The following is a 23,767-nucleotide window of genomic DNA, read 5'->3' on the forward strand; positions in this document are numbered from 1 at the left end:
GGTAGTCACCAGTCTCTCTTCAGCAGGGATTGCCCTCCGCAGCCTTGTGTCCTGCCTCCGGATGTGAGGGGTCACCTTACTCAGCAACTCCTGGAAGGTGGCGTCATCCATGCGCAGGTAGTTGCAGTAGTCGTCCAGTTGTTCTCTTTGATCTCCATCAGCAGGGACATGTGAGAGCAAGTATCCCTTTGCATCAGCCCCTCCTTGGTCCAGCATGCTCTCCTCCTTCGCTGGGCCCTCTCCTTCATCACCTTTACCCCAGCATAGGCGACCAACACTCTATACCAATAGGGATCCATCAGCACAGAATTCAGGAACAGGACAGAATGCAGTTAGCACACACTTGCAGGTAGAACACACTTTGTAAAAGGCAAGCCAAATACAAAGCAGAGTTCAGTAGCAATGTACAGGGTTCAGCAGGTATACACCTAGCCCAGGTCTACACCTAGCCTCACTAGTAGCAAAGTAGAATGTGCACAGAGTTAACATGGCACCAGCTTTTTATACTCCCTAGCTAGCCCCGCCCATTATTTAAATCTCCATCCAATCATGAAGATCCTCGTGTGTTGTTTGGTAAGCTCACAATTTATCGTGCAAGATCTCACGATTTGGACATCCGACACGATGCACGACAGATCGTGGGATCGTGTATCAAATTGGCAGCTTTTTAGACCAAATCGTGCCCACAACTGCCAGGGGAGCTCCCGGGGAGAGTTCATGGGAAATCGTACATGATGTCGGATCGTGAGCACATCGCCAAGTGTGTAGGCACCTTTAGACAGGCAATAGGTCGACAGGGAAAAAGGACAACACACTACAGGTCGACTTGTAAGAAGGTCGACAGTTACAAATGGTCGACAGTGACAAAAGGTCAACATGCATATGGTCGACATGAAAATGGTCTACACATTTTTTATTTCTTTTCTAACCCTAGTCTTCACCCGGGAAGCAATCGGGAAGCCGACTGCCTATATACCGGCAGCCGGCTTCCCGACTGTCTTATCCCGGCATGGGTGAAATGCCAGGCGTCTAGATGTAGACGCCCGCATTTCCCCGATGCCGGGAAACCGGCGCCCGGCATCACGATCGTAGTGATGCCGGGCGCCGCGAGCGGACAGCCGCGGGGGGGAGGGCTAGGTTTAGGGCTCCCGGGGGGAACTTAGGGTTAGGCACCCCCCGGGAGGGTTAGGGTTAGGCTAGGGGGAGGGAGGGTTAGGGTTAGGCACCCTCGGGGGTTACTTAGGGTTAGGCACACTTAGGTTTAGGTAGCGGGGAAGGGGGTGGTTAGGGTTAGGCACTTAGAGGGGGGATTAGGGTTAGGCACTTGGGGGGGAAGTTAGGGTTAGGGGGGATAGGTTAGTGGATACTTACCTATCCACGATCGGGATTTCCAGCGCTGTCGGGCTTCCGCTGCGTCGCACTCTGCTCCTGTCGGGCTGCCGCTGATGGGAATCGAACCGCCGGCCATGTGGCCGGCGGTATTTCATACCCATTCCCTTCACCCTAACCCTCCCCTTGGTGCCTAACCCTAACCCTCCCTCCTGGGGCCTAACAGTTGGGGAGGTGGAGTAGCAGCGGCTGTATCAGGAGATCAGCACCAGTTCCCTGCAGGACAGCCCAGCAGCAGTTATACAGAGGCGGGATGCACCTAGCAGAAACAGTCCAGGGTTTCTCTGCAGACAGGAAGCTGATAGAGGCTACTGACTGACAGTGCCCTTCTAACAGTGAGTATAGAGCTTACAGCTTCAAATCTGCCTAAATAATAAAGTAGACAATAACTAGAGAAGCTAATCTAGCTATATCTATCTAGTTCCGTTGCATTGAACTAGAGAAAATACTCTTAGGGGAACTTATCGATTGAAAATAGTATTTTTGTCATTGGTATGTAGTATTTAAATATACCTTTTAGTACAGTAAAGGGTCACTGAGTCTCAAGTAATATTCTGCCCATCACAGTGATACCATCTAGCTACAGTACGTTGGATAAGTAACAAAGTTGCTCTGCCCTCAGTGGATACAGATAGCATGTCACACATTCCAACTGCAGCCAAACCTCTGCAAGCTGGGCAAAATCTGGCTCCTGCACATTCAGGCGAGCAAGGAGGATAAATCATAAAGGTGAGGCTGCAAAAGCCACAACATTCAAAGTGACACTCAGAGGATTCAAACATTGAAACTAAAGGTGCATACACACGTAACGATTCTGTAACCAACGATTTTCTTTCAGATTTTCTGTCAGATTTTCTGTCAGATTTTCTTTCAGATTTTCCCTTGACAAAGTGAACGATTTTTTGAAGTGTAATGAACGATTTTTTGAACGATGAACGAATAATGGCCCTCATTCAGAGCCACTCGCTAGCGGCAATACGCTCGTTCCGAGCGATGTTCGCACATCTGCGCATGCGTACGGATCGTTATACGCATGCGCGAACCAGTCAGTGCGGCCGAAATTCATGTGCTCGCAATATAGCGAATGCCTGCTATTTTGAGTGACAGAATGAGGCGTATGTGGGTGGTAACAGGGGAAGGTGCTTGAAAATGGGAAGTGGAGATCAGAACGCAGTAGTGCTTAAAGGTCAAAACGGGCGTTTTATGGGTGTGCATAATTAATACAGCAGCGTCATTGACCACGTCACTGGGTTATTTTATAGCCAGAACTGCTCGCAAGATTGTGGTAGCAAAAACCAACCACAAGAATAGCGAGCAGTTCATACGCTGGTCGATGTACTCGATTAATCTAATAAATAGCGGACATGACGTATGGTGCGAGCGGCCAGGGGGCGTTTTTAACAAATAAACGAGCGTATGTTTTGCTCGCTCGTTCAGACTTAGAGGTGTGAACAGACTGCAATTTGCGAACGGATCATTTGAATAGCCACCCCTTGTTTTTGAACGAACGACCGCAAATAGCGAACGGCTCTGAATCAGGCCCAATGTTCCTTCCCTTAATGAAAATCGTCATGTTGGACAGTCTGAAATGGACGATGAACGATAATTACAAACTACAAATGGGAGTGCGCATTTGTGATTATCGTTCATCGTTATAACTCATAAACTGAACAATTTTTTTATGAGCGATTTAATGATAACAACGTCGTTATCGACAAATCATTCAAAAAAAATCGTTACGTGTGTATGCACCTTAACAGATAGATATTATATGTCTGTGAATAACTAGCACGAGGTTGACCGTGAAAGGACTTGACCAGTTTGTTGTTAACATTTTAAGTTATTTGGACACCTAATTAAATATTATAGAGGATTGTTAAAACCCAAAATGCTGTGCAGCATTCATGTGTGTATAGTCAGGGGAACAGTATTAGACACAGGGGCCTATTCATCAACACTAAATTAACGTTTTTAAGGACATTTTCCTTAAATAACGTTATTTTAGTATTCATGAAGCCACTTAGCACAGGAGATATCACAGATATCTCCTTGCTAAGTCCCCCTGCATTAATTTCCACACTCCCCATACATTAGTATGGGGATGTGGAAATTATGGTATTCATCAAATTCCGAAAATTATGAATTTTCGGAATTTGATGGAGGTACTATGCGCCACTGTGAGGTGGCGAATAGCAGGTAAAACTTACCTGCTTCCAGCTGGACAGGTCCCCCGGCGGTCTGGTGCGTCCTCTGGCTTCCGACATTGCTAACCATTACACCGTCTGTGCTGCCTGTTTTACAATATTTATATCTGTGCCCAGAAAATGTTGCCTAATGTGCAGGATTATCTCTATAATATTATTATCTTAGTAAAAAAATGTTTATGAAATTGAAACAGAGGTAGGCCAAGGCCATAGAGGACTTATAGGTAAATGGGACGTAGGGCCTGATTCAGACCCGCTCGCAAGCGCTTGAGTGCTTGCGAGTGGGTCAATTGTGTGTTCTGCGCATGCGCACCGGCCGCACTGCGCATGTGCAAGCCCCGGAGCGAGAGAGAAAATCTCTCGCTCCGTGGCTCACTACAAAAGAGGTGGCTGTCAATGTTGATCAACAGCTCCGTTTTGTAGGCATGGCGGGAGGGTGGCTTCACAAACGGAGGCGTTCCCAAGCGAACGCCTGCCGTTTGTGGGCGGCCCCACTGACATCACCAGTGATGTCAGTGGGAGAGCTTCCGGCTCTATTAGAGCCAGAAGCTCTCTGGGGCTTGCGGCCACGAGACCCTACCACAAGGGCCTTGTCGCAAGCCCGATGGCCGCGATGGTCTTTCCCTGGCCGCTCGCAATAGCTGTGGGTTGTCACCCACAGCTATGCGAGCAGCCAGGAGGCCGCACAATAAAGAAAAAAAAATGCCCTGATTCAGAGCGAGCGCTCTTTCAGAGCATCCGGCTCTGAATCAGGGCCACAGGGCCTGCTTCAGAGCCGACCGCTATTTGCGCTCGCTCGGTCAGAAAAAAGGGCCAGCTATTTAAATTGAGTCGCTCGCTCTTTGCGGTCTGTTGACGCCTCTATGTTTGAGCGAGCGAACGAAACATGCGCTCGCTATTTTGTAAAGACGCCCCCTGGCCGCTCGCATCATACGTCATCTCCGCTATTTATTTGATTAATCGAGTACATCGAAAGGCATCTGAACTGCTCGCAGTGCATATGGTAGGTTTATCCTACCGCAATCATGCGAACAGTTCAGGCTAAGAGACAACCAAGTGACGTGGTCGATGACGCTGCTTTGTTAATTATGCACACCCTTAAAACGCCCGTTTTGACCGTTTGGCACGCCTGCGTTTGGATCTCCACTCCCCGTTTTCAAACACCTTCCTCTGTTACCACCCACAAACGCCTCATCCTGTCACTGAAATTAGCAGGCACTCGCTATTTGGCGAGCGCTCGATTTCTGATCGCACTGACTGGTTGGCGCATGCGCATTATGACCCATATGCATGCGCAGTTGTGCGAACATCTCTCGGAGCGAACGAGCGGCCGCTTACGAGCGGCTCTGAATCAAGCCCACAGTGTCCGTCATCCATTTGAATACATGGTTTATTTCTGTGTTACGAAGGCTTGTACATAAGTAACATGGATTAAATATCACTGCAAGGGGGAAGTTTACTTCACAGCGCATTTCAAACATGCCTCATCTTTTGCAGTTGGATTTAAAGGGGCAATAATAATAAATAATAATACAACCAGGTGTGTTTTGTAATTCATATTATTGCCCCTTTAAATCCAATAGTCAAAACTGTGAAAGTTGCAAAATGAATGAATGAATGAAAATGAAAAGTGGTGCTTAATAAATTATGCCTTAAGGGGCCTAATCATGATGTTAATTATCGGGGTCCGAATAGACCCCGATATTTAACATTCTAACTCACCGCGGCTGCCGAAGCAACTCAGCATTGCTCCAGCACGGTGACAACTGATGCGAAATCAACTGTCCCCGCTAAGGTTCACTGCTCCTTTTTGGAGCAGTGAATCTTTTCACCCCTCCTTTAGGAGCAGTGACGGGATGCACACAAGAGTCCCGACGTCTGGCGGAAGGAGCCGGACAGGGTCAGAAGGATCCGATAGGATCCATCTTTGCAACCTGGACCTCCTTCCCATAGGGAAGGAGCGAGTTGCGAGGGCGCGGAGCAGGAGCATTCGCCATCTGAAGATGGCGAATGCTACCGCACTCAAGCTCCGAAAATATAATATTTTCGGAGCTTGATGAATTCTGTCCCCATAATAGTGTATGGGAAGAGCAGGCCAGTCCGCAAAAGGAAGGTAAGCAGGAGATACCGAATCTGTGATATCTCCTAATTTACCTTCTTAAAGAATGGCCCGATAACTTAATTTTTACAATTGCTTTCACCTGCCTTTGTAAAAATTAAGTGATGATGAATAGGCCCCTGTAGTGTGATATTAATGACTGAATTTGCATTGCGAATTCAGGCAATATCACAGGGATTTACTACAAATCCCTTGCAGGGACAGAGCTTGCGATAAAGCTCTGTCCCTGCGAATCCCCGACGGAGCCTTATCACGGTATTTTTGCAAAAAATACCGTGACTAAGTACCCGGGCATGCACCAACCGGTCGCCGCTGCTACCCCCCAGTGCTAAGCCCCGCCTCGTGTGATCGCGGACCCCGCGTGATCGCGGACCCCGCGTGACACTCCTCTCTCTTAATTACACTTACCTGCATGATCCGGGCCTTCGGTGATGTTCTCCATGCCTCCGGTCAGGTGATCTCCCATACTGCACTAGGACCCGATCACCTGATGACCGGGCATCAGTGCACTATGGGAGACCAGCTGACCGGAGGGGAGTCAGATAAGTAAATTTTTTTTTTTACTATTTTTTTTTTCTTTTTTTTACAGTAATCAGCTTGCGGTCTGTTTAAACCACACAGCTGATTACTGATCACAGGGCTTTCCCTGATATTTTTTTACAATTTATTTTTAGTAACTTTGGTCGGATCACATTTCCCATTACAATTATGGGAAATGCGATCTGATTACTAAAAATAAGTGATACTTAGGGGTTGGAGTAGAATTTTATGAATTCTACTCCAACTGTCCTGTAATAACTATAGGTGATACTAAAATAATGTGAAAATGGTGTGAAAACACCCTTTTTCACTTTATTTTAGTCAAAATAATGTTAATAAATAGAGCCCCATGTCTTATATAACAATTAACAGAAATAATGAATGGCATATTTGAATAGGGGGTGGGGATAAATGATTAGATTATCAAAGAATCACATCAGTAGGCTCCGCCCCCTGCTTGTAGACCCGCTGAACCGTGAGAAAATGTTCCCCATTCTGCCCACTTCCTAGGAAGTGGGTAGAATGCGGGAGAAGTGTCTACTTTCCCAGGAGTGCAGAGGGTTACCCGAAAAATCGTGAGCCTCCGGCGACTTCCGGGAGAGTAGGGAAGTATAACTGAAACACACATTGGAAACACAAGTAAGGGAAGAGCGAGAGGTTTAACCTCCATATCACTGGGATAAATACCACGTGCACACGCAAAGACACACTGTTGTGTATAGGAAAATTTAAAGTGAATGACCGGGGCCATTTAGGCCCCCAGAGACTAGGGGGGTCATTCAGACCCGGTCGTTAGCGCCGATGCGCTCGGACCGGGTCGATGGCCCCCCACAGAGCATGCGCACGACGGCGCCGTTGCCGTCGTGCGCATGCGTGAGACCTGCTACGACCGACAGCGCCGGTCGTAGCGGGTCTTGATCCAAAGGGGGCGAGCTGTCGATGTTGAATGACAGCTCGCCCCGTTTGGAAGGCGGGCCGGGGGGGTGGCAGCCCTACCGTTTGGGGGAGGCCCCACTGACATCACTAGTGATGTCAGTGGAGAGCTTCCGGCTCAGACAGAGCCAGAAGCTCTCCGGGGCTTACGACAAGGGAGTCTCGTCGTAAGCCCCGATGGTCGCGATGGTCTCTGACCATCGCGACCATCACCGGAGCGGTCGTTAGAGCTGTGGGTGTTAACCCACAGCCTAACGACCGCAACAGAGGTGGGCGGTCAGGATGCAAGCGGCCGCCCAGTTTCTGAGCGACTGCTTGCATCCTCCGACGCCTCTGAATGAGGCCCTAAGGGTTATGATAATGTAAAATACATTTTAGATGCTTTTTTACCACTCCTGCCATCAACTGAGACTACAATGTTAGGTCACTGAAAAATAAAAAAAATAGTTCTATGCCATCAGTGTCACTCTTAATTGTTTTTCTGCAACCCCCTGAATTTTTTTATGGAGTCTTTGGGGTCTATTTATCAAGCAGTGAAAAGTTTGGAGAAATGAACCAGTGGAGAATTTGCCCATAGCAACCAATCAGCTTTCAAGTAGCATTTATCAAGTACAGTCTATAAAATAGGTAGGAGCTGATTGGTTGCTATGGGCAACTTCTCAACTGGTTTACTTCTTCACACTATTCACTGCTTGATAAATACCCCTGAGTCACTTGGGTGCCCCATGTTTTTTTTGTTTTTTTGCAACCCCTATGTGTCCCCTGTGCTTGAGTCTGTTCTTGCCTATATGGTGGTTTCACCACAACGGGGGACTTTTGAAGAAATGGAGTCTCAATAGGCAGACAGTGTCTTGAGCTGGTATTCAGTATGTATATAGGAGGACATGTGGTAAAAAAGACACCTGTTTGCGTAGGAATTATATTTCATCTTTGCTGAAAGAGGAATGCGTTACTGCACAGACTGCAATCTTCATGACCCTCTAGGGAGGCTTCATGCCCTGTCCCAAGATGGCCATCGAGATCACTACTGAGCATGTGCAGGAGCCATACTGTCTGCACTGTGTAGAGTGACATGGTGGGAGACAGAAGTCCCCTACTTAGCTCCTCTATGAGAGACCTGGCTAATACCTGTAATTAATACTGTTCCAGCATTCTACACCGCTACCCCCAAGCAGCATACACTCACCGGCTCCATTACCAGTGTACATGTAACAGTGAGTAAGGCTGTACCTACTATTTATAAATGAACCAACACCACTGGTTAAGTAACTGGGCTATTTATAGTTTAACCATGATATGTGCAACATCAAAATCTGCACACACAAAATTTCCAACAACCATCATACAACAGAGTTACATATATTACTGTACATAAGGGTCTATTCAGCAATGCTTTTTTTGCATAAAAAATGCGGAAATCATCATTTACGCTTTTTTATGTAAATCCCCTATTCAGCAATGGGTTAATGGAGAAGATAACATAATTATTTTCTCCATTAATTCCCTACTCGCAGAGTACCGCACTGTAGGAATCAGCTATTGATCTCTACAGTGCTTTAGCGCTTTTTGCTATTCAGCAAAGCAAAAAGCCTTAAATTACTCGATAAATCATTACTTTATATAATGTCATCTCAGAATGGCGTTATATGAAGAAATTACATTAAATTGCCCGAAAACTGCAGGGAAGTGGGAAACTTTCCCATAAGTCCCTGCAGCATTCTGTAACACCGCCCCAGTCTCCGTCCCTGATTCCCGTTGACCGCCAGCAGGCAAGACCAATTAGAGCCTGTTAAACCTGCCGAAAGTTGTTGTGGACAATGGAGGAGGTGCCTCTTCAGAGCTGGAGCCTGGCGGCAGGCGCCTCAATTGGCTCCCATAGTTCTGCCCCTGCATGTATACAAATTAATATAAAGCCTGTATACACATGTCAATCACTTTGTATTTGCACTTATCCGTCTGCGGTCCGCTTCGAAGCCAGGATGGAGACTGTTCAGAAACGCATGACTGAGCATGTGCAGTAGCAGAAACAGAAGGTATCGTTTTCGGAAACCGATAACAATACCTTCTGTAACATCGCAGGGACAGAGTGTTACCGCAACTGCTGTCCTTGCATAAAATAATACTGAATAGCATCCATAAATTTTAATAATTCATAAAAAATCGTGACAATGTTGCCCGATAATATTCTGGGCAACATCATCACTGTTGCTGAATAAACATCATAGTAATAGAAGTTTTGGTGCAGGTCAAAATGTGACCTTTCCTGATCAAACATCCTGGAGCAACAGCATCCTTCTACCTCTCTGCAGCACCCTCCCCCTTGCATCTCTACAGCACCACCCCCTGCATCTCTCCAGCTCCATCCCCCCTGCATATTTCAGTGATGTGCAGTGAGGTAAATGGCTGGGGAGACACTGGCTAGTATCAGAGCTAGATTTACAGATACATATATGAACCCGAGGGTTCATGTGGGCATTATACAAAGGTGCAGCAGTATATAGTGCTGGAAATTTGGTGTGTTTTGATCAGGGATGTGCGGAAAAGATAGACAGGGGAGGCAGTGCCTCACCTGCCATATACTTTTTACTTCAGAGTTTTGACTATAAAAATGATTAGAATAATACAAAGAAGATTATATTTTTCTTTACATTTTTCTTATAATTTTTATAGTCAATACTCTGGAGAATACCTACGTATGACAGGAAAGGTTCTGCTGACCTGCTTCACCTGACCGCACATCACTGGCATATTTCCAACTCCAACCCTCTTACGTCTCTTCAGCAACGTCTTACTGTGTCTGACCAGCGTTATCATCCCCTGCCTCGGGGCCTGTGGAGGGGGGGCAGGCAGAAAGACACAGTGCCGCTGCAACATCTATTGTGCTAGGTGGTGCACAGCATGGTGTACTCTGGCATAGTGCAGGCAGTCAGGGCCGCAGCGGTGGTGGAACTAGTTCTGGCACTGACGGCACTTTTTTAGGGACAATATTAACCCCTGTTCTACCAGCTGGTCTAATACTTTAAGATAATAACCAAACACTATAATATCATCATGGTACATCAAACATTTAAATTCATGATGGATTGTTGCTGAGGCACATATCACTTGAGGAATTCTCATCTCAGCATCATTCCAATACTCCTTAAATCCAACAACTTCCCTGCAGGCAGCCTAATACCTCATCAATTCTTGGGATTGTGTATTTATCTTGTACAGTCCTTATTAACAGTGTGGTTGTCATTGCACATCCTGGCATCACAATTTTTCCTTCTGGCAACAAATATGGTGGATGAGGTGTAAGGACTCTCTGATTTAACGATCACATCAGAATCTAATATCATTCACAGATGTTGACATCTTCTAGGTCTGAGGGAGCCAGACCTCTCTATATTTCTCTAAATTAAGTTTTATCAGTCATTTCAATGTGATGCCCCACACCCTGAGTTAGCCCCAGGTCCCAATTATGCAAAGAGAAACCAGGGGTCTGTTTCATTATTTCAATGACTGGAGATTTCCAGATGTAGACCTTTCTCTCATCGCCTCTCTTCATGCTCCTTTCTTTTGATATACTAATTTGTTTAAAATCCCAGCCCAGTGGTGCCTTGAAGATGAGGGGAGAACACTATGCATAGACTTTGAATATATACACCATGTCCCGGTGTATATTCAAAATCTGTGGATAGTGTTCTCTCCTGACTTCATAGCCCAATTTGGCTAGTGTATTGAACAAGTGAGTGGTTGAGTATATGATAAGTGCCACATATTTGGTATCAGTGTACTCTTACGGACACACCAACACCATAGTTGGAAGTTCACATTCCAATGTTGTCCTATACTTCAGTCACTTTAGTAACACCATAATGTATACATCCATAAGGTATGGGCTTGTCTGTCCCATTTTCTGGGAGTGGCCAGCCCAGGATCTGCGTTGATCAACGCAGTGTCCTGGGCTCGCAAGCTGGAAAGTCTGAATAAGTTGAGGTTTACTCAGCTGGTCAGATGCCCAGTGCCGTACACCATCGTGATTATCAACCACTGATGGACACGATGGTGGTCCCAGCCTGCGACATCCGTCGCAGTGCTGGGATTGCAAATGCAGCAGGGGCTGTCATACACCTCCTGCTGCATTAGCATAATAGCAAGGACCGCAATTACAAAGCTGTTTGCGTGCAGCTTTGTAATTGCGATCCTTACTGAATCAGGCCCCATGGTCAGAGTGTGTCCTAGGTGGACACTGCACATCTCTATATATATTGCTTCCACACAGTCCCTTGATCCCTTTTCCCTTTACTCATCACTCTGTCAGTTCAGATGGGGCTCTTTCGTCCCTTTTGCTATTCAAGCTCTGCCCTCTTTCTGTTTATTGATAAATGTAAGAATTTAAGGAGCTCTTCCTCCAGGGAGGGGAGTTAAGGTTTTGTTCCAGCTTCTTTTACTTTTTTTCAGCACAAGTCCTCTATGGTAGTTTCTTCCTCTTTGACCTTGCAAATCTATTAAATGAATGGGGATGATGTCAGGATACAAGAGGCTGCCATTTTTCTGGAGACCAAAAATGCACTGAGACCTACAGTAAGTAAATAAGTCAGAATTGGAAACTATTGGTACAACTGTCACCTCAGATGTATCCAGGTTATCCAGTTATACGATTTGGAACACAATTAGGATAAAGGAATTTAATATATAACTCACATTAATGCATCAGATTGTTTGCAGTGCAATTATCACTCTGCCCTATTTCATACTAACAAGAGATAGAGCACACATGGGTATAACCTTATGATCGTGCATTGCGGGCCCCATAACTATTTTGTTATGGGGCTCAAATATTTATGTTAGGGCACACTGATTGTACCTCCCAAAAAATTACACCTTACACATACCAAATCAGGACAAAAAATAGGCTTGTTCCCAATCCACTCAAACCCTGCCTGATCCATCTAACCCCACTGTAATCCACCAAGAAATGCCAACCTTTGGCTAAAACTCTGTCCGTTTTGCGGCCTGTGAATCTGTACTACCCCGGAACTATTTGAAGGTGTGAAATGACACCTGATTGAGATATGTTGGTTTAGACATGGACATATGCGCAGTGTACAGTCCACCGATAATCGCTCAACCGCCTAAACATTGGCCTTGCGTCCATCTCTGAATCTAGCCCTATAATGTAAGTTGCCATGTTGATTTGTGTGATTTATTATCCTGTGTTTCATGCCTGTAATTAAATGCCTGCTGCACTGATTGATTTAGAAAATAAAGTAAATATTAAATTAATTTAAAATATTTTTTTTTAGTCTACAGAAAATGAATCTAAGACCAGTTTGCAAAATCTATAGCAGTGGCATAGTAAGTGAGAGCCCATGCCTATATTAAGATTTGATTATGTATTTTTTAAATGTATACAGTATATATCATTATTTTATATGTATATTTTTTTATAAAGAACTTGAATTGGAAGCATGACAGGTCCAGCAATGGTAACTCTTACTGCCCTGCCCTGCTGCTAAGTAATTAGCAATGGCCACAGTGGTGATACAGGATGAGCCCTATTACCATTTATTAATAAATGATCCCTTAATCTATTTGTCTGCAGCAAAGATATTGTATATATACAGCAGAGCCGTAGCTAGACTTTTTGGTACCCTGTGCCAGAAAGAGCATTGGCACCCCCTCATTTTTCAAAGGGACATAATTCACCCAAAAAAGGGGAATAGCCTCATGGGGAAGGGCCAGGAAAGAGATAGGAGAGGTCAGGAGATGCTGGGGATGAAATAAGAGGAAGCTACAAGTGAGAATGATTATAAACAGAAATTTGACAGGCCCAAACAGCGCCCCCTGACCTGTGGTGCCCTGTGCGATGGCACCGGCCGCACTACCCTAGCTACGGCCCTGATATACAGTATCTGCATTAGTAGTAAAAGTAAGCAGTTTCCCAATTATACAATTACTATAGAGAATGCCAACAGTGAATCTCATCTGTTGCAAAGCACTAACATGGACTGCAGTACTGTACCATAGTACACAGCATATCTCCTAACCCTCCCAGTTTTGGTGGGACAGTCCCGATTTCAGTGGACTATCCAGTAATTTATCCCAATTTGCAAAAGTTTGGGAGGTATTTCCATAAAACACCAAAAAATTGTGTTGAAAACCCAGTCCGGGGACCTGACCACACCCACTATAATACAGACGCAGGCCCTGTGTGCCGTAGTCACGCTCCACATCCCAGGACTAGGCAAACAGGTGCAGGTGGCCTTGAATCCACCCTAACGTTACTGTTAATAATATAAACAAATTATGCTTGCCTACTTTTAAAAAGCTTTTCAGGGAGATTGTGAAAGCACCACAGTGGCAAACGCAGGATTTCTAGAGGGGGGTTTCCAAATGCTTGAGTTTAGACCAAGTGTGGCCAGTCCATGAAGAGGGCAGAATTAGTACTTATCCAGCTTTAATACAATGTGTATTGTGTGTCATAATTCCAGCATGTACAGGATCACAGTAAGTAATTTGATGCGACAGTAAGCCATCCTGCCTGAGCTGAATGTTTTTATTTTAGATGTGGGCACCATTCCAGAGCATTGGAGCAAGTCCGGGAGCCTGGAGGAGCAGCAGAAGAACCTAGCACTTCCCTGGACATATATGTACATATTGGGCTCTATAGCAGTGCATCCCTAACAGTGCATGTTTTCCAGAACTCCTAGTTGGTGCACAGGTTATTTATTACTGGCTGATACATGTTAAAAGATCCACAGGTGGTGCTAATTATTTCATTTGTGATACTGAGAAGAACATGTAGCACTAGTAAAATTCTATTATATTACTATTTCTACTGTGGTCATGGTATGTGCTGGGGAGGGGGGTTTCCAGACAGATGGAAACCCCCCCTGCGTTTGCTTATGCACCACCTATGAGCCATACTTGCCGACATTCCTGGGTAGCAGGAGAGGACCTGCTGCTCTCCTCTTCGTGGGGCGGGGCCAGATGATAGACAGCATTAGGCCACGCCCCTATACAGAAAAGCCCTGCCCCCTCCTTACGGACCCGAAAATTCCAGGTAGAATCTCCCCATCCTGCCCATTGCACTAGGAAGTGGGCGGGATGCGGGAGATATGCCTACTCTTCCAGGGGTGCGGGGGGTTACCTGAAAAATCAGGGGCCTCCCGCGATTCCCGGGAGAGTAGGCATGTATGCTGTGAGCACAGTGGTAAAGTGGACGTGTACTGCTACATCTGAGAGGCGTGCCTTAAAATTTACTTACATTCACATGTAAACGAGCCCCAAAATAGTTAGAAAGATCTATTTGTTGATGAAAACACAATGATGCTTTTCAGAAAATACCTGTAGCCATAGGGATTATTGGGGGAGATGTATTATCAGTGGCGTCCCTAACTGTCTGTGCACCCGGTGCAGCAGGCTTGTCCACGCGCCGATAAATTAGGGGACATGGCCTCGCGGGTGGGGGTGCGGGAGGTGCAGGCTGGCCTCAGGGACCAGCCTGTGTGAAGTGTCGGCTCCCTCACTGTGCTGGGAGCCGAGTGCTGCACGTAATGCAGCACCAGGCTCCTGTCACTGAGGTGGAGCCAGCACTTCGGTGTCACCCCTCTGCTGGTGACACCCGGGTGCGGCCCGCACCCCCTTGTGACGCCAGTGTGTATTATAGTGGCACTTAACGTGCCGCTATAACTCTTCCTGCTTCACCTCTTTCCCGAGGCAAAGCAGGAAGCACTAACGATTACATGTATGAACATCTCATCGGCCGGAGCGGGGAAGTGATAACTCCCCCTTCCGGTGATCCCTGCCTGAGTACACAGCGCATCAGCCTAGTGCTGATGCGCTGTGTCTCAGTCCCAGTCGGCTCCACTGGGAATGCGTGGGAACTTGCAAGTATCGCGAGATCCCGCGGGCAGCCCTGGAGCCAGCAGCCACCGCAGCATCGATAGCGACAGCTGCAGCGTGCGTAACAGTCAGGTGAACTGACCGCTCATATATAGCCCTGCCTATCAGTGCTGCTATCTTGTAGATAGACGTGCCGATAATGACTGGGGCACATAGCGTCCCTGTCTTTTGCAGCCCAGACCCCCAATCATACATGGGGGAGAAGCTTTGGCGGTTAATACATCTCGCCAACTGTACCTTATAACCAATGCAGGAAAATTATACTAATGATCCCATTTGAATATATATATATATATATATATATATATATATATATATATATAAACAGTTTCATAAAGGGGGTAAGGTGCAATCAGGGAGATTACTAGACTCTGCAGAGATTCAGGGAGATTGTTACTATTTCAGGGAATCTCCCTGACAATGAGAGAGAGTTGGTAAGTATGAAACAAATGTGGCACTGGACTATTATTTATTTATCAACAGTTATTTATATAGCTCACACATTTTGTGCAGTGCTTTACAGAGAATATATCAGACTTTTACATCATTACATATACAAACGTGCTTGGGGTTAACTTTTTGTCAGAAGCCAATTAACCAACCAGCATGTTTTTTGCCGTATGGGAGAAACTCAGAGTTCCTTAAGGGAATCCACACAAACACTACAAACTCTACACAGTGCCTTTGACAGCAATTGGACTCACAACCCCAGGACTGTGAGGCAGTAACGCTAACCACTATGCCAACCGTGCTACCACTAGCACTGACATAATTTTGCCGTAGAGTGTGACTTGTAGACAATTTCAGGATATATGGACAGGTTGTTATATAATGATTGTTGTGAATTAACTATGTAGCATAACAGGCAACTTACAAAAACAAAATTGTTGTGTAAATTCACTAAATAAAGTGGATGTGATGCCCATGGCAATATTGCTGGCATTTATCTGGCATATTCACATAGAAACTGCCAGAATTGTTACGGGCAACACCTGTACTTTTGTAAAGCTGCACTTTAGTAAATGTATCCCTGGAGGTACTCATGGTATACCCAGGCATGCCTACTCTCCCCAATGTCTGGTGCCCACCCCCCCAGCCGCCCATAAGAGTATTCAAGTCTGCCACAGCCTGGCTGCGTCAGACCGGTGCCGCTTACTTCCCGAGTAAAGTGGACACTCAGGGCAGCTGATGATGCGATTTGTGCTGAATTGTGTCATCGAAGCCCCACCTAGCGCTTTACAATGCTGTAATCTAGGCATTTTATAGCAGGGGCGCGTCACAATGACACGATTGTGCCATAACAACCCCCTCCCTAGCACCGCTCATCTGTGCTGTGCCATGCCCCCCCTACTGTACCAACGTGGCTGTGTAGTTATACAGCCATATGACTGATGGATGCCTTGTATTGGTTTGCGGTAGTGCAAATAGTGGGAGTGCTCAAGCATCTACAAAGCTGATGGTTCTGCCACGTAGTATTTGTAGTGTCTCATATATATATATATATATATATATATATATATATATACCAAACACGGACCGGCACTCTGTTCCTCAATATAAATGACAACTCCGGTGCCTTCAGGAAAAAATACCATCCATGTGTCCACAAACAAGCTGCGGCACTCGGAGATTTAGTGAAAAAAGTCTTTTAGTTTAAGTTACATTGTATCCACATACCACCAACGTTTCGGGACTCTCCCGTCCCTTTGTCAAGGCAAAAGCATAATGGTACATACCTATATACCTATATACCAGAGTACATCCCATAATGACAAATCGTGCAGCCTGCCCAGCGTCCCCCGCCGGATGAAGTGACGTCATCAAGGCGGGACCCACCTTCTGAGGATGACGTCACTTGACGCTGTGAGCTCCGTTGCTATGGAGCATCACTATGGTAGCGATGCACCCAGCAGCAGCGTCATCCTCAGGAGGCGGGTCCCGCCTTGATGACGTCACTTCTACGGCAGGGGACGCTGGGCAGGCTGCACGATTTGTCATTATGGGATGTACTCTGGTATATAGGTATGTACCATTTCACTGTTCTATGGTTCTTGATAAAAGTCGTTTGACTGAAACGTTAAACTTGACCTTGGGAGTCTGGAGTCTTCTTTACAGGTCCTGTGAGTGCCGCTGTTTTTTGCATGTGTACATTTTGGTCTGTTTGGACCTTCAGAGGGCACCCAGGCATTTGGATGTTATTTAACCTGTGGAGTGCCGGCATTATTTTGATTATATATATATATATATATATATAACATTGTTATCAAATGGAACCCACCCAGCTGTACAAAATCCTAAAATCCTACTTGGCACGGCTATACAGCAAGGATTAATTGTTCACATGTTGTGTGACCCATCCTGATGAAAAAGTCTATGGACTTTGAAACGTCGATATAATGTGTCACTGTAAAATTTAATACACGTTTTTGTACCTTCATTGCTGGGAGTGCCGCCTTGTTCTTGTAAAGGGACGATTGGAGATTATTTATATATATATATATATATATATATATATATATGTATATATATATATATCTATATAAACATTGTTATCAAATGGAACCCACCCAGCTGTACAAAATCTTAAAATCCTACTTGGCACGGCTATACAGCAAGGATTAATACTAGAAAGGTGGAGTATACGGCTAACACATACTGATATAAGATGATATTTTACAATAGTGTATCCTAAGTGGCTAGCAGACTGAAGATTATATTATTTCTGTGTTATCTGTGTTTATTATAAAATTCAAGCCATTGCAATAGGCAGTCTACGATAGATGATAAGCTTTTGTGTCCAACATACAAGCAATGTTTGCATGCACGCCCTTTCTTTGGGCATTTGTTCCCCGTTATATCACAGAGCAGAGAATGTTGGAGCTATCTAAATAACATAACATAGAACCAAATTGCATACACTGTATATATATATATATATATATATACACGCACACACACAGTGCTAGAGCAGCATTTTATCCTTTTATCCCACCTGCACTATTTAACTTATTTTTTGCTACCTAAATCATTAGTTAAATATTATTGTGATTCTGAAACAGATCGGTGTACCACTACCTTTTGCCATACACCCCCGCCCATCCGCACCCTGTAGTTGTCACTTGGGATTAAAGAGGAATTAAAGATACTGGTCTTACCTGATGAGCAGCTCCTGTGGTAGAGTCCTATCGCTAGGGAGATATAGGTCTGTACCTTGTCTCAGTCCGGATAAGAGAGAGCATCCAGCAACCACCTCATTGCAGAGCTCCTAGATTTTGCCCTGCAGCCACTTTCTGCGTCATGGGAAGAGGGGGTTAATAAGAGATGTCCAACCTGCTTTCTGTCAGCTGTTATCACATCCATCTCACCACTATTCAGAGAGAGATTGGGGCTGTGAGTCACTGAGCAGCCTGTTTGCTCTTCCTTATCATTTCCTAGGTCAGGATGAAGTGCTCATTTTTGTGTGCCTGAGGGTGACAAAAGACATGGAGAAGTCGCCATATGGAGAAGGACAGACGTGGGAGAGGAGCCTGTTACGTGTTAGTAAGGAGAGGATATCAATTGTATTGATGCCGGACATTAATGAGCAATATTATAATAAAATGAAAGAATAAAAACATAAAATAATAAAAGACACAAAAAATAAAGAGACTATTTGATAATGGGCAGACTAGATGGATCAGGACCAGGTCAGAATGCCAACCGTCAGAGGGCGGGATGCAGGAAAGGTAGAAATGCAGTCAAACCCTCGAAAATGCAGGTTTTACCTCATTTCTCATATGCACCTAGGCCCCGAATGCGGTGCACTCCGGGGCTTGTTTGCTGTGGAAAACGCTATCTCCCTGATGGCGTTACCCTATAGATTCTATCGGGAGAGCGCTGAGAGAGGGATCCCTCCCAGCACCCTCTCCGGCACGTGTGTCCTTCTGAGCATGCGCAGAAGGACACCAGAGGAGCTTCTGGGTCATAGTTCCAGAAGTCCCTTCATCGGAAAGGGCCGCTCTTACCGAGACAGCAGTATTTTGCGGTGTTCGTCATGCATGCCGGCATTACCAACGCCAGCAGGCATGCGAAGAGCGGTGGCATGCATCGCTTCCCGCCCAGAATGTAAAAACCAGAATGCGACACTTGTATATCTGTGTGCGACTGAGTCTCTGAATCTATAAGCCCCTTTCGCCACCCAATCCACCAGCCAGAGAGCAGCAGACCAAGAACCCCACAAATAAGCACCAAAACTCAGTTGAATTATGCACCTGTAAAGAGTTGGAGCAGAGTTATCTTACCTGCGGACAAGGCCAACACAATGGCATTGTGCAGCTTAGCCACTTTCTCTAAGAGTAACCTGCAACAGCATGGGATTGCATTAATCTCAGTGCCGAGGTACGATACACAGGAAGATGGGTCTTCACTTTTGTTCATTACAATAGGAACCCCAAATTCCAAAAACAAAGCCAGCAGAGAAAAATAAAGCTCAGCGCATCAGGTAGAACTGGCCGACCCTACACGAAGGAAGTTATCGATGTAATGAGTTACCCCCGACTTCCCTGTACCTGTGCAGTGCACCAATGAAAGAATGAACTATAAGGGGTAAATTTACTAAGAATCGAGTTTGGTCGAGATTTTTAGTTTTTAAACTCACTTTGCTTCACCAAAACTCAGGTGAGTTTTCCCTTTAACAACTCGTAAATTTACTAAGAAGTACGTTTAGGTGAAAGTGGGTATTTCAATGGTGAAGCAGATCAAGTTTTTCCTCCAAATTGGAGAGTAGAGTTTAGATGAGGGGTGAGCGGGTTCGGATTTCTGAAATCCGAACCCCCCCGAGCCCCCCCGATCCGAGGCCGATCCGAGTCAGGCTCGACTTTTCCCGCCTGACTCGGTTCTGAAATCGAGGCAAAACGTCATCATCCCGCCTTCCGGGTCTCGCGGGTTTTGGATCCTATATAAGGTACCCGCGTCGGCGCCATTTTCTCACTCGGCTGTGGACAGCGAAGAGGCAGGGTGGGAGTTAGGGCTGGCTGGGCTGTGTAGTGTAGTGTAGTGCAGAGTAGTGTTGTGCTGTGCTGTGCTGCGCTGTGCTGCGCTGTGCTGCTGTTGTCCACTACTTCAAAGTCCATAGGGGCTGGCTGTGTTGTGCTGTGCTGCTGTTGTTAATAGGGGCTGTGTCCACTACTTCAAAGTCCATAGGGGCTGGCTGGACTGTGTTGTGCAGTCAGTTCTCCATAGGGGCTGTGTCCACTCCAAAGTCCTGTGCAGTGTCCCAGTCCTAAAGGGGTGCTGTAGTGTTGTCCAGGGGGTGCTCTGTCCATCAGGGGTGCTCCCCCCAAGTGCTAAAAAAATCATATTTTTTGTGTGTTTGTGAATTGTGTGCGCAGTAGCCGCACGTGCATCAACAAAGTAGTGCCAAGCGTGCGCCTGTGTCATAAGTAAAGGGCCGGCTGGCTTGACCGTTAAAGGGTGCTGTAACCCCCAAAGTACACTCCAGTCCAAACCAAAAAAAAAATTATTTTCTGTGTTTGTGAATTGTGTGCGCAGTAGCCGCACGTGCATCAACAAAGTAGTGCCAAGCGTGCGCCTGTGTCATAAGTAAAGGGCCGGCTGGCTTGACCGTTAAAGGGTGCTGTAACCCCCAAAGTACACTCCAGTCCAAACCAAAAAAAAAATTATTTTCTGTGTTTGTGAATTGTGTGCGCAGTAGCCGCACGTGCATCAACAAAGTAGTGCCAAGCGTGCGCCTGTGTCATAAGTAAAGGGCCGGCTGGCTTGACCGTTAAAGGGTGCTGTAACCCCCAAAGTACACTCCAGTCCAAACCAAAAAAAAAATTATTTTCTGTGTTTGTGAATTGTGTGCGCAGTAGCCGCACGTGCATCAACAAAGTAGTGCCAAGCGTGCGCCTGTGTCATAAGTAAAGGGCCGACTGGCTTGACCGTTAAAGGGTGCTGTAACTCCCAAAGTACACTCCAGTCCAAACCAAAAAAATAATTATTTTCTGTGTTTGTGAATTGTGTGCGCAGTAGCCGCACGTGCATCAACAAAGTAGTGCCAAGCGTGCGCCTGTGTCATAAGTAAAGGGCCGGCTGGCTTGACCGTTAAAGGGTGCTGTAACTCCCAAAGTACACTCCAGTCCAAACCAAAAAAAAAATTATTTTCTGTGTTTGTGAATTGTGTGCGCAGTAGCCGCACGTGCATCAACAAAGTAGTGCCAAGCGTGCGCCTGTGTCATAAGTAAAGGGCCGGCTGGCTTGACCGTTAAAGGGTGCTGTAACTCCCAAAGTACACTCCAGTCCAAACCAAAAAAAAAATTATTTTCTGTGTTTGTGAATTGTGTGAGCAGTAGCCGCACGTGCATCAACAAAGTAGTGCCAAGCGTGCGCCTGTGTCATAAGTAAAGGGCCGGCTGGCTTGACCGTTAAAGGGTGCTGTAATCCCCAAAGTACACTCCAAACCAAAAAAATATATATTTTCTGTGTTTGTGAATTGTGTGCGCAGTAGCCGCATGTGCATCAACAAAGGAGCAGCGCCAAGCGTGCGCCTGTGTCTCATAAGTAAAGAGCCGGCTGGCTCATTTCTTAAAGGCTGGTGTAACCCACAAAGTGCACTACTCTCCAGCAAAAATAAAAAAATATTTTCTGTGTTTAGCCGCACGTATATATCAAATCGATATAACATAAATGGAGGACCAAACTTTCTCCGATAAAAATAAAATAGAGAAAGATCAAGAACCACTTCCTCCTAGTGCTGAAGCTGCTGCCACTAGTCATGACATAGACGATAACATGCCATCAACGTCGTCTGCCAAGGCCGATGCCCAATGTCATAATAGAGGGCACATACAATCCCAAATGACAAAGTTCAGGAAAATGACCTTGAAAAAAACATTTAAATCAGCTGAAGAAAAACGTAAACTTGCCAATATGCCATTTACGACACGGAGTGGCAAGGAACGGCTAAGGTCGATCCCTAGTATGTTCATGACTAGTGGTTCAGCTTCACATGACGATGGAAGCCCTCCTCCCACTTAAAAAATCAAAAGAGTTAAGCTGGCAAAAGCACAGCGAAGAACTGTGCTTTCTAAGAAGATATCACAAATCCCCAAGGAGAGTCCAAGTGTGGTGGTGGTTGCGATGCCTGACCTTCCCAGCACTGGACGGGAAGAGGTGGCTCTTTCCACCATTTGCACGCCCCCTGCAAGTGCTGAAAGGAGCACCCACAGTCCACTTGCTGATATGCAAATTGAAGATGTCACTGTTGAAGTACAACAGGATGAGGATACTGGTGTAGCTGGCGCTGAGGAGGAAGTTGGCGAGGAGGATTCTGATGGTGATGTGGTTTGTTTAAATCAGGCTCCGGGGGAGACAGTTGTTGTCCGTGGGATGAAAAAGCCCATCACGGTCATGCCTGGGCAGAAGACCAAACATTCCACCTCTTTGGTCTGGCAATATTTCTATCCAAATCCGGACAACAACTGTCTTGCCATATGTACCATATGTAAAGGTGAAATAAGTAGGGGTAGGGACGTCAACCACCTAGGAACATCCTCCCTTATACGGCACCTGCAGTGCGTTCATAAAAAGTTACTGTCAAGTTCAGAAACTTTGGCTAAGACCGTAAGCAGTCCAGGGACACCTAAATCCCGTTGTCCTGTTGTATCCAAGCGCCTGCCAACCACACCGTCAACTCCCTCCTCGTCAATTTCCTCCTTAGGATCGGAAGTAGTCCTGCAGGCCATGTCACTGGCATGACTGACTCTCCTATCCGGGATTCCTCCGGAGGATCCTGCATTGCTACGCCTACTGCTGCCGCTGCTGCTGTTGCTGCTGCTGGGAGTCGTTCATCATCCCAGAGAGGAAGTAGGAACACCACTACTTTTACTAAACAATTGACCCTCCAACAGTCCTTAGCGAGGAGGATGAAGTACGACAGCAGTCATCCTGAAGCAAAACGTATAACTGAGGCCTTGACTGCTATGTTGGTGTTAGACGTGCGTCCGGTATCCGCCATTAGCGCAGTGGGATTTAGACAATTGATGGAGGTAGTGTGTCCCCGGTTCCAAATCCCGTCTAGATTCCACTTCACTAGGCAGGCGATACCAAGACTGTACAGAAACGTCAGAAAAAGTGTCCTCAGTGTCCTGAAAAATGCCGTTGTACACAATGTCCACTTAACCACGGACATGTGGACAAGTGGAACAGGGCAGACTAAGGACTATATGACTGTGACAGCCCACTGGGTAGATGTATCACCTTACGCAGCAACAGCAGCAGCATCACCAGTAGCAGCATCTCAGAAACACCAGCTCGTTCCAAGGCATGCTACGCTGTGTATCACCGGTTTCAGTAAGAGGCACACCGCCGACAACCTCTTAGAGAAACTGAGGGAAATCATCGCCCAGTGGCTTACCCCACTTAGACTCTCCTGGGGATTTGTGATATCTGACAACGCCACCAATATTGTGCGGGCATTACATCTGGGCAAATTCCAGCACGTCCCATGTTTTGCTCACACAATAAACTTGGTGGTGCAGAATTTTCTGAAAAGCGACAGGGGCATGCAGGAGACGCTTTGGGTGGCCCAAAAAATTTCTGGCCACTTTCGCCATTCAGCGACTGCGTGCCGAAGACTGGAGCACCAGCAAACACTCTTGAACCTGCCCCGCCATCACCTGAAGCAAGAGGTTGTGACGCGGTGGAACTC

This window comes from Taudactylus pleione, unplaced genomic scaffold, assembly GCF_031769625.1.
Source record: "Taudactylus pleione unplaced genomic scaffold, aTauple2 ptg000329l, whole genome shotgun sequence".
Taxonomy (NCBI): domain Eukaryota; kingdom Metazoa; phylum Chordata; class Amphibia; order Anura; family Myobatrachidae; genus Taudactylus; species Taudactylus pleione.